This window comes from Electrophorus electricus, unplaced genomic scaffold (genome assembly GCF_041902795.1).
Source record: "Electrophorus electricus isolate QZ-2024a unplaced genomic scaffold, ASM4190279v1 Scaffold41, whole genome shotgun sequence".
NCBI classification, from domain to species: domain Eukaryota; kingdom Metazoa; phylum Chordata; class Actinopteri; order Gymnotiformes; family Gymnotidae; genus Electrophorus; species Electrophorus electricus.
In genome coordinates, this window is record NW_027658704.1 from 496,176 (window position 1) to 506,226 (window position 10,051).

At 39.1% G+C, this 10,051-nt stretch overlaps 1 long non-coding RNA gene across 1 annotated transcript; it reads left to right on the forward strand.

Annotated features, from left to right (window-relative positions):
- Positions 1-678: 678 nt before the first annotated feature.
- LOC145655950 (uncharacterized) lies at positions 679-3,269 on the forward strand. Its single transcript, XR_014121767.1, has 3 exons — positions 679-844; positions 2,679-2,754; positions 3,049-3,269. It is a non-coding gene; the product is annotated as an uncharacterized LOC145655950 (long non-coding RNA).
- The last annotated feature ends 6,782 nt before the right edge of the window (positions 3,270-10,051 follow it).

Genomic DNA, 10,051 nt, shown 5'->3' on the forward strand with positions numbered 1-10,051 from the left:
TGAAAAAGCATTTAATTTAGCATCACTATTAAATACATGCATGTGCACACACTTTGATCTACTATCAAAAATATAATATAAGTTAGACTGTGATGTTGTAGTGTCATAGGCAATCCATTTGTTGATTTGCCCTAACACATTTATGCTCACTATTTACCTGGATTTTAATTATAGTTCCTTATTTCAATCTAAAATCATCTCCTGTGTATAGCAGAACATTGCTTCATTGGATGTGCACTGCAGTGTAACTAAGTGTTTCACTTTTCCTACTTTCTCAAGCTGTGCTCTCAGCCTGCTCAATTCAGCTTTGATCTCCACATTCTCCCTCTGCAGTTCTCGCACTGCTAGCTCGAGGTCTAGACCTCCAATACACCGCCCCACACGTGCAGCCTTCCGTCGGTTGTCCTCCCATGTGTTTCTCCGACATTCACCCAGGGTCTCTTTGCTCAACTCCTCCTCCACCTTATGGTTTCCCATTTGGAACATGCAGAGACATATGACCCAGCAATGTGTATTCGGTCCCTAGAGATCTTCAGCCGACAAAGATTCTATTTATATATATATATATATAGTTATTCTGTTCTTCTCTGCGTTCTTTATTTCTTTTTCAATCTGAGATGCTGCAGAGCCTCATTCTAATCCATAACAGGCAATCTCTATCTAAAAAGGGCCCCATATCAAAATTTAAAGTGGTGTGTTAGTTGTACCATTCGCCAGCTGTGTTAATAACTCACTCTACGATGCGCTGACACGGTGGAATCTTCCAGCTACTTACCGTCCTCCTACAAAACAGAAACCTGCTTAAAACACTGATATCCAACTCAACAGGAGGATGTCTTACAATGTAGGTCGGATCTAAAGTGTGAGAATTGCTGCAACTAACTTCAAAAGGATGAACGCTGTTCTGCCAAAAATGCATCTCACTTTTGTAATCGTATCTTTTTGAAATGTTTGCACTACTGTTTGTCTTCTGTTTATTCTGACCAGCAGTTGCTATCACACCACGCGACTAGAATGTTATACGTATGACGCCGCATAGTTACAGAATTCAAAAGATTACAGCTCGGACGATATTGAACGCGAGTTAAAATACGCTCATGAATGAGTTTAACAGACACCTGTTCATTTCAACACAATGGGAGAAATTACTCTGCTCACAGAGCTCAGTAACGCGTTAGAGGAAAATTCGCTGCTGCACTTTAAAACACTGAGCGTTTTTCTTAAAACACATAAAAGGTGCAAGATCACGCCTTGTCGTGTGAGCACCTCAGTCGTAAAAAGGGCTGAGTTGTCATGAATACGTTATGATCAGGAGTAGTCGGCCGTACTGCTGCGACATCCGGTCAAATTAACTGTCCTCGAAAGAATCAGCGCAGTACTATTTTTGGTAATCTATGGACATAAACGGGGGCGAAACGGATGGTTTCTTTTTCGTCAACTTTATAATCCATTACACCTGCTCCTATAGATCGTGAAAAAATCTCCATACCAAAACCTCTATGCATTGGCATGATGAAAATTTAGAGCACGCAAATCCTTCACTTCTGAAACAGCAGAAATTATGTCATTTTACACAGATTGAAAAAAAACCTCAACGTTAAAGACTGCTGTTGACGGAGTTTTAATGTAAATATAGTAGGTTGGGGAAGTGTAACGATGAGCGGTAAGGGGGCGGACGCAGTGTGTGGAAAAAAGTGAGATTTATTAGGGGCAAATCCAAAGTCCAGTGTCAAATTATTAACATGGAGAGTCCGAGAATTCATGATAAACTAAAGTAAAGAAAAGTGCACGAAGACAAACCAGGGATGCAGGCTATAACAAAGGGGCGAAGATAAACATTCAGGCTTATATTCACATGCACGGAAGCCTCGATTAACAAACAGCAGCTGGACTTACAATAAATAGCAACAAGACTAAACTAAAACAGGGCTTAAAAACATGGTCAAATGAGCATTAAACCAGACACAAGTGCAAATTATGAGGGGTGCAGAAAACGAAACGTAGGAATGGAACCACAACAAGGGAGTAAATCAAAACAAAGACACTAGACAGGGAAACCGTGGAGACATGGACGCTAGGAGGGTGGTCAGTGGTGACAGGAAGCTTGTTTCAATCATGGATGTCTTTGGCAAAATGAATGCAACTAAAATGCTTTCCTCATGTGTCCTAATAACCAAATAATAACCAAGTTCTTTATTTCTAAATAATATGCCTTTTGGAAATTGTATAACTGCGTGTGTTATATTACTTTCTTTTATTCAGAAACACGGGAGACTCAGGTGAAAAGTGTGATGGAAATTATACACTTATTATTATATCCTAAAACTTGTCTCACCTAATCGTAGTCATCAGTTTATTAGATAAATGCATACCTATTTTTATGTTTGTGTTTCAGATGTTTCATTCCTTTTCTTTTTTCTTTTTGAAAGGAAAATGCCTTTACTTAATCAAAGACTAGGATAAAAAAAAATAAAAAAATAAAATCATAGACAGGCCAGCTGAGCCCACTCCCTTCTCGTAATGTCCCCATATAGGCAGTTAAATACCACATATTAAATACAATAGAGACTGGAGTGTCTTGTTTTTCTCTGAACATTCCACAGTGCATCTAGAATTTTAATAGTTGTTTATTTCTGCTCAATTTTTCTGCTCTTATTTTAATTTGTTTTTGTCTTAAGGAGAAAAAAGGCGACAAACGAGACCTGTGACCCCAGGGAGAAATCATGGATCAGATGCCTCACACCAAGTCACTGTGTAAACAACACCAGGTTCATGTTTTAGTGTGAGGAATGAGTGCAGGAGTGTTTTGAAAGAGCAAACACTAACAAGAAGAGAACAAAGAAAACAGGAAGGAGAAGCTCCTATCCTTTTTGAGTTACTTACTGAGATCATTCTCATAGCTGTTTCGATATTGGCTGAGAGAAGGAGCAGACCTGTTCAAGTCTCAGATCCATTTACATTTAAACAGCAGAATCTTGTCAGTGGAGGATGTACTTTCTCAAACCTTTTTAACTGATATCTCACCTCTGTGTCTCATTGTGTTCGCAGGACAGGGACCACTGCACGCCTCGCACCAGGACACGTTTCCAGAGATGACTCCCCTCGTGTGGAATTAGTTCACAGCTGTTTAGTCTTATACTTATCCACAACTAAGGATTAGACCATTTCCTATTTCTTAGAAGTGGGGGTCAACAACATTGGAAGATGTGAGTAGTATTTTGGAGCAATAAAGGTCAATACATAAAAACAGGCAAATGACCTGGTTATACCCAAATACATCAATAAACACATCAAACAAAGTAATGCTTAGGTATGAATTTTCTTGACTTCGTGACCTATTATGAAGCTTAACTTGTTATGAAGTGACACACGTGATAATGTTCACACATTTAGCTGCAATTCTTTGTTTAACCTCAGAGGGTTAAATGGAGCTCGCTCAGATGATGGTGTTGACTGCTTCAAGGATTTTCACTAGAAGTTATATAACTGCAAGTTATATTACCGATGACTAAGTGTATGCAGCGCAGAATTCTTTATTCGTAATGTAATACATGTCCTAATTCTACAAGATAAACAGGTTGGAAAATATTTCGGTAAAATAGATTATGATTATTTTTGGAACATAAAGCCATGCAAACATTGTAAGTGGACATCAAGGAAAAATATAAAATAAAAGAATAGTATAGCATACAGTTACAGGGTATGCCTGTTTTCATTGATTACTAGGGAAGCTCTTTGTCTCCCTCTTGTGGCCATTGTTGTCTTAGCCAACAACCATATCAACATAAGTGACATGAAGTTATAGAAAAGAATTAAAACTGAAACATATTTTTATAAACACGATTTGACAATGTGTTTTACATATTCTGGTTGAATATGACATTTATGTGTACAAGATTATAAAAAACACAATCATACATTTACCTGATACTTATATCCAAAGTGACTTACGAGTGAGTATATCTTGAGCAATTGAGGGTTAAGGGCCTTGCTCAGAGAACCAACAGTGGCAACTTGGCAGCAGTAGGGCTGGAACCGGTAAGCTTCTGACTACAAGTCAAGTACCTCAAACACTGAGCTACCACTGATCACTCTGATCACTGCTGTGGCCGATCATAAATGTTAGAATTTACAATGTTGGTTACTAAACTATTTAAAAAACATTTTGGAACATTTATTTATTTCATTTCCCCTAACCTTTGACAGCACAGCTTTTCCAGACCTCTGTATGCATCTTCTTACCCCTTCTCTCTGCACACAGAAAATAAAACGCATTGAGAAGAGACTAATTGCCCAAAGGATAAAAAAATAAAATGACATATATAATGATAAAAGGAAAAGGTAAATAGATAACAGCAGATGTGTTAATATAAAATCAAAAGTCATCTAAACAGAACTCAATGCAATAAGTGTGTTTTGAGATCTTTTTGTTTTGCTGTTGGTTTGTTTTTTGTTTTTTTGTTTTTTTTTTGCTTTCAAGTGCTAATGCCATTATGAGTTGCTAGACCATGAAGACATTTAAAGAATAATAAAATAATCTGATTTTGCTGTAAAAGACAGATGTCATGTTCACACTGCACAACTTCACTGCTTAATGTGATCTCCTGTTTACATCTGGCAGACACGCTTATCTATAGCAACTTACAGTTTCAACTATATTACAGAGCTAGGTCCATATAGCGGTAGGAGTTTGATTCAGTTCAGTTTAGCTCACTCAGGCTTTCATTTCTGTTGTCTTGTCTTCAGGTTTTGTTTCATTGTCCCTAATAAGTCCAACTTGTGCTTGTCTACTCATGTCTCACTGTCCTCCTTTACTTGATGTCACAACTTCATTGATACCTAAAGTGAATGTTGGAAATATCACATGTTCTTTGAGTAGGAATCAAACATCATTGCACTAATACACTGCACTGATAGTGGACTCTGCTGAGGTACACCTACCCCTGATGTTGTGATGTTACTGAGCCTCATCCTGTCTCAGATGCCTTGGCTACTCCCATCATCCCCTGATGTCCCCTGTTGTAGCCCACACCACCTCCACCCCAACCAACTACTCTCTGTTGACCTTAATGGACGTTCTCTTGCGACTTGGGTCTTGGACACATGCACACTATTGGGACAAGACTAGAACCTCCAGAAAGTTGGTCTAAACATTAAATGCTTATTTAATTTTTAAATTTATGTCTCTCTTTAAACAGCCAGAGGAGGATGGGGCCCCCTTTGAGTCTTGGCTCCTCTCAACGTTTCTTCGTCATGCTCTAGGGAGCAAGGAATTGCCACTGTCACCCTTGGCTTGCTTACTGGGGGCTTGGACTTGGACATTTGAAAAGCTGCTTTGTAACAACACCTGTTGTAAATAAAATAAAATAAAATAAAAATTTAAAAAGCACTTTATAAATAAATTTTGAGTATTTGATTTTTATATGTAATCTTAAAATTCATAAGATAACTAAAATTTGTTTTTTAATCATTACATTTTTTTCACGTAAAACAAAAATATAATTTGGATAGTCCCAATAATCTAGTAAAATCAAATCTCATCATTACAGTGCCAACAACACATCAACATCACCAGACTTCAAAGCACTTGTCTGAGAGGAAGATTTGTATGCCTGTAATTCTGTTGTTGAAGAGCCTATAAAATCAAAATAGGCTTTTAAATTTGAAATTTTAAACTCAAATAAATACAGCCTTATTTTAAATGCCTAAACACACACACACACACACACACACACACACACACACACACACACACACACACACACACACACACACAGTTACCTCACAGTGTGAATATTGTTGTTGGTGGAGACAGTATCATAGATCCTCTTTGCTGACACATCAATGATGTCATTGTGACTGAGGCTGAAATTAGATGGATTATAATTACCACATTGTTCAGGATTCCCAAACAGACCTCCCTCTACTAAATCACCGTGTAGTAGTACAAACACCTGTAGATTTATATATAAATGAATTAAATTAATGAACGAATGAATGACTGAATTAGCAAATGAATGAATAAGCAAAGCAATAAATAGTATATTTGTGTCAGTGGGCCTGAGTCATTAATGGCCAGATAATTATGCATTTTGACATTTTAAACAAAATATCATTTCTTTCAGTTCTTGTACAAATGACTTGTTATCAATCAGGCATGAAACTGTAAATCATAAAGAGTCTGTTATGCCTTATTTCTCTTTTGAATGAGAACATGTGTTTCTACAAGCAGTCTGGATATTCTGTAGACCACAGCGGTCCATCCTGCAAGTACAGGCAGTGATCAGTGAACCAGGCAGCCAGTGAGAGAGGTCGTCATTTCCAAATAAAATCACCAAGAAAATCAGGCTTGTTGCTCTTTGCTTTTGAAAAATTAAATCCTTGAAGGAACACAGGATATGACTGAATGAGCAAAGTTACATTTATATAGAGCCTTTCAAGGAACATACAATGCTTTACAATGAACACACACAGCTTCTATGTTCAGTCACCCTGCCGGATTTTGTGTTAAATTGTGAGAAAAAGAGTAAAATGTGTTATATCTATGTTAGTGTTCACTCAACAATCAAGACTCTCTACACATCCCTCATCCCGCTTGTCCACTCACTCCAGGATGTGAGCTTTGTGCTGGTGTGCGAACAGCAGCTGCAGGCAGTGGTCATTGAGCTGACAGTGGCTAAGGTCCAGTTCTGACAGCCCTTCAGAATGTTCCAGAAACAGCGCCAGTGACCTACAGACCTGCTGGTCCAGCCGGGTCTGACTGAGGATCACCATCTTACCCAGAGCCCGGGAGAGAGCCACGGCGCGTCTCACACACTCCATATCAGTCCCCACACAGAGAAGAGACAGGAACTGGAGCAGCATGGCTTTATTGCAGCTGAACACACTCAACATTCTCCAACATGTAGAGTCACAAAACACTAACACACTCACATAACTACTAACATTAATGCTATTTACACACATTTTGTTTCAAATGATAAAATTCTTTTCCCTTTTCCAGAATGCTTCCCTAGTTTGTGTGGTGTTGAGTCAGTGGCTTACTGAAGGGTGACTGTGTGTAAAATGGGGAAGAGTTGCCCTCACAGCCGTGTAGAGTGAGCTGTGTGTGTGTGTGTGTGTGTGTGTGTGTGTGTGTGTGTGTGAGAGCTCGCTCTCTGGATGACCATGGAGACGACTCTGCAGTCCTCAGTGCTCAGAGTCAGTGTGTGTGTCTGTGTGTCTGCTGTGAGGTCCAGAGCAGAGCAGCAGGAGAAATCCAGTCTGTGCTGCAGAGCGAAGAGCAGATCTGCTGCTGCTGCCCCCTGCTGTAGTTCAGAGACACTGTAGCAGTGGAGCAGCCTCAGCAACAGCAGCCTGTCAACACAGAGAAAACAAAACAGACACAGACAGTGGCAGGGCAGTTAATTTCAGATTAATATAAATATTTCACCTAAATTTAACAATTTCCTCCAGAAAGTCATTTTATTCTGAAGTAGATATCCATGGATATTGCTGATTACCTGACAGGAGTCTCAATAAAACCTAAATGATGCTGGCACAAAATGACTTTTGAGGAAACTCGTGAAAAACACATAAACGTACATAAACGTTTATATAACACTCCCTAAACAGACCAGTTCTGTGTTCAAATTATGATTGTGAGAAAAATTCAAGCCTGAGACGGGAGACGTGTTAGAGCAGTGGCTCAATGCTCTCCAGCTCCGCCTTTGGTATGGAGGTGAAAAGCAGGCTGAGAGAGACTGCTGTGCAGTGCTGGAGGGTGAAGCGCAGGGCAGCACAGTGGACAGAGTCCAGCTCTCTGCTGTTCAGGTTGATGCAGTTCTCTGCTGAATTCAACAAGCTGGACACACAGTGAGCAGAGCCAGTCTGATAGATCTCTCTGATGATGGACAGTACAAAGCTGGAGCTCAGCCTGGGGAGAAGACACACACACACAGACACACATTTCCAGGTCTCATGCTGTACAGTATAATTAAAGTGTTTGGACTGTTACTAACTGTGTGAACAATCTGAGCCACACAACACATGACTGTATTCTCTCACCTTCTGATCTGAAGTCTGGCCAGTACAGGCAGAAGGTCTCTGGGGTTTTGTTACTTAATGTTGGGGATGTGTAGTGCTCCCATGAGCTGGTCAAAGCTCGTCTACTTTGCCGTAACGTCACCACTTCGCCTTGCTGTCTGGATGCGTACTTCTAGTGCTAGAGTCTTCTCTGTCAGACTAGCAATTCATCTACACTTCTCACAGATAAAACTGCTACTAATGATGAAGAATAAACATGCTGCATTCAGTGCTCTGAAGCAGAACATAAGTCATGATGAAAAAGCAAAATGTTAACATTACTTATGTTTGTGGTAGTTCCTTAGATATAGTTTGTGATGATAAAGTAGTTTTCCATGGAAGTTGCCAGTTTCCAGGTAGAAGGTAGTTAAATCCAATGAAAAATTTGTTAAACAGATAGCAGTAAGAGCTAGTATGCTGAAACAGTTTCAAAAACAGGAAGCTTCCTTATGAAGGAAAGAGGTTCTTATGAATCTCACCATTTTGACAGCAAGTATTAACCATGGCTATAAAACCATGTGAATAATTCAGTTATGGGATTAATCCACAAAATAGCACATCAAATCTAATTATTTGGCCAGTACAGGGTTATGCAATATTCCTTCATCTCAGCAAAATGCAATAGCTTGACTTCCTTAACTGATTAATAATTAAAAAATATCTTTCTTGACTATAAGAATATATCTTACCCATTAGACAGATTAAACATCTAGTGAGTGTGTATCCTGGCATGTTAATGTAAAAGGCAGCTCCTACTGGATTTGGGGAAAGATTAGTAAAAGATTTCAAGTATCTGCAAAGCAGAAAACTGCCTATTCAACAGGCATGAAACAGGGCACATCAGCCAGGAATACATTCTAGCTCTGTTTTAGAACACTGGCTGTGATTCATTACATTTTGGCAATTGTGAAAAGAAACTGGATGATACTTCTAAAAGTAATTGTGTTTGCAGTTTATTTGCACAGTTACATGAACAACACTGGTAGCATAGTCAACAGGTTTGATGGTTTTCCAGTGCACGACACTGTGATACCAGGGCTGGCCCAAGCCTGTGTGGGGCCCTATGCAGAAATCTGAGCTGCCACTGACATAACATAGGTAAAAAACAAATAGAAATAAATACATGGTCTTTGGCACCCTCTTGGCGGCCTTAGCAGGCTCTCATTTTGCTTATATGGCGGCACAATTGTTCTGCTGTTATCCTACCTTTTGGGCAGTCCTACCTAGATTTAATGCACTTATGTACATTACCCTTAGTCCAGGTTTCTGGTGTTTATTTTAGATGCATTTTTGGTTGTATATATTATAATTAGGCTACTGTGGACAATTGTATACCGTATAGCTACAGCACCTGTACTTCACACACATGTAGTAATCGGATCTAGAAAGTTGCCAACCCTATTAAAATATTAGGTTTATAGTATAATATTTGAATTAAACAGACAAAGCGTTAATCACAATCATTTGCATGATGATTAAATCTTGAACCAAAAATGTATCAGAGAGCTGTAGTGTTTTGTACAGACACACACCCAATAAAACTGTGCTTGACCATTTCTTGCCCTCTATATCATTCTCTGCAGTTTACTGAGAAAGACCTGACACTGGGTAATGCCATTGTCTATTTGAAGGCCAAAACAACAACAATCTTGGTTATCAAAGACTCACTCCACCCTGACCACAGCCTCTTCTTTTAGAAGCCATGAGAAAACCACCATCGCAGCTTGAGAGCACAAATCTAGCCTCTTAAGAGGTGTTATGTTCCACAGGCAGTTCAATATCTCAGTGCGGTGCACATGAAAGCAATTTTCTTTCCATGAGTGCAAATTGCACTTTTAATGCCTGATATTTCAGCCACTCATTTCTCTCACTACATGACAAAACTCTCAAAACTTTTCTCGAAAAGCACTGAATGTTATTCTAACCATTTATGGCCTTTCTCCATTCATGTATACAAAGTCCAATATGATTCCAAATGTCATCAAAA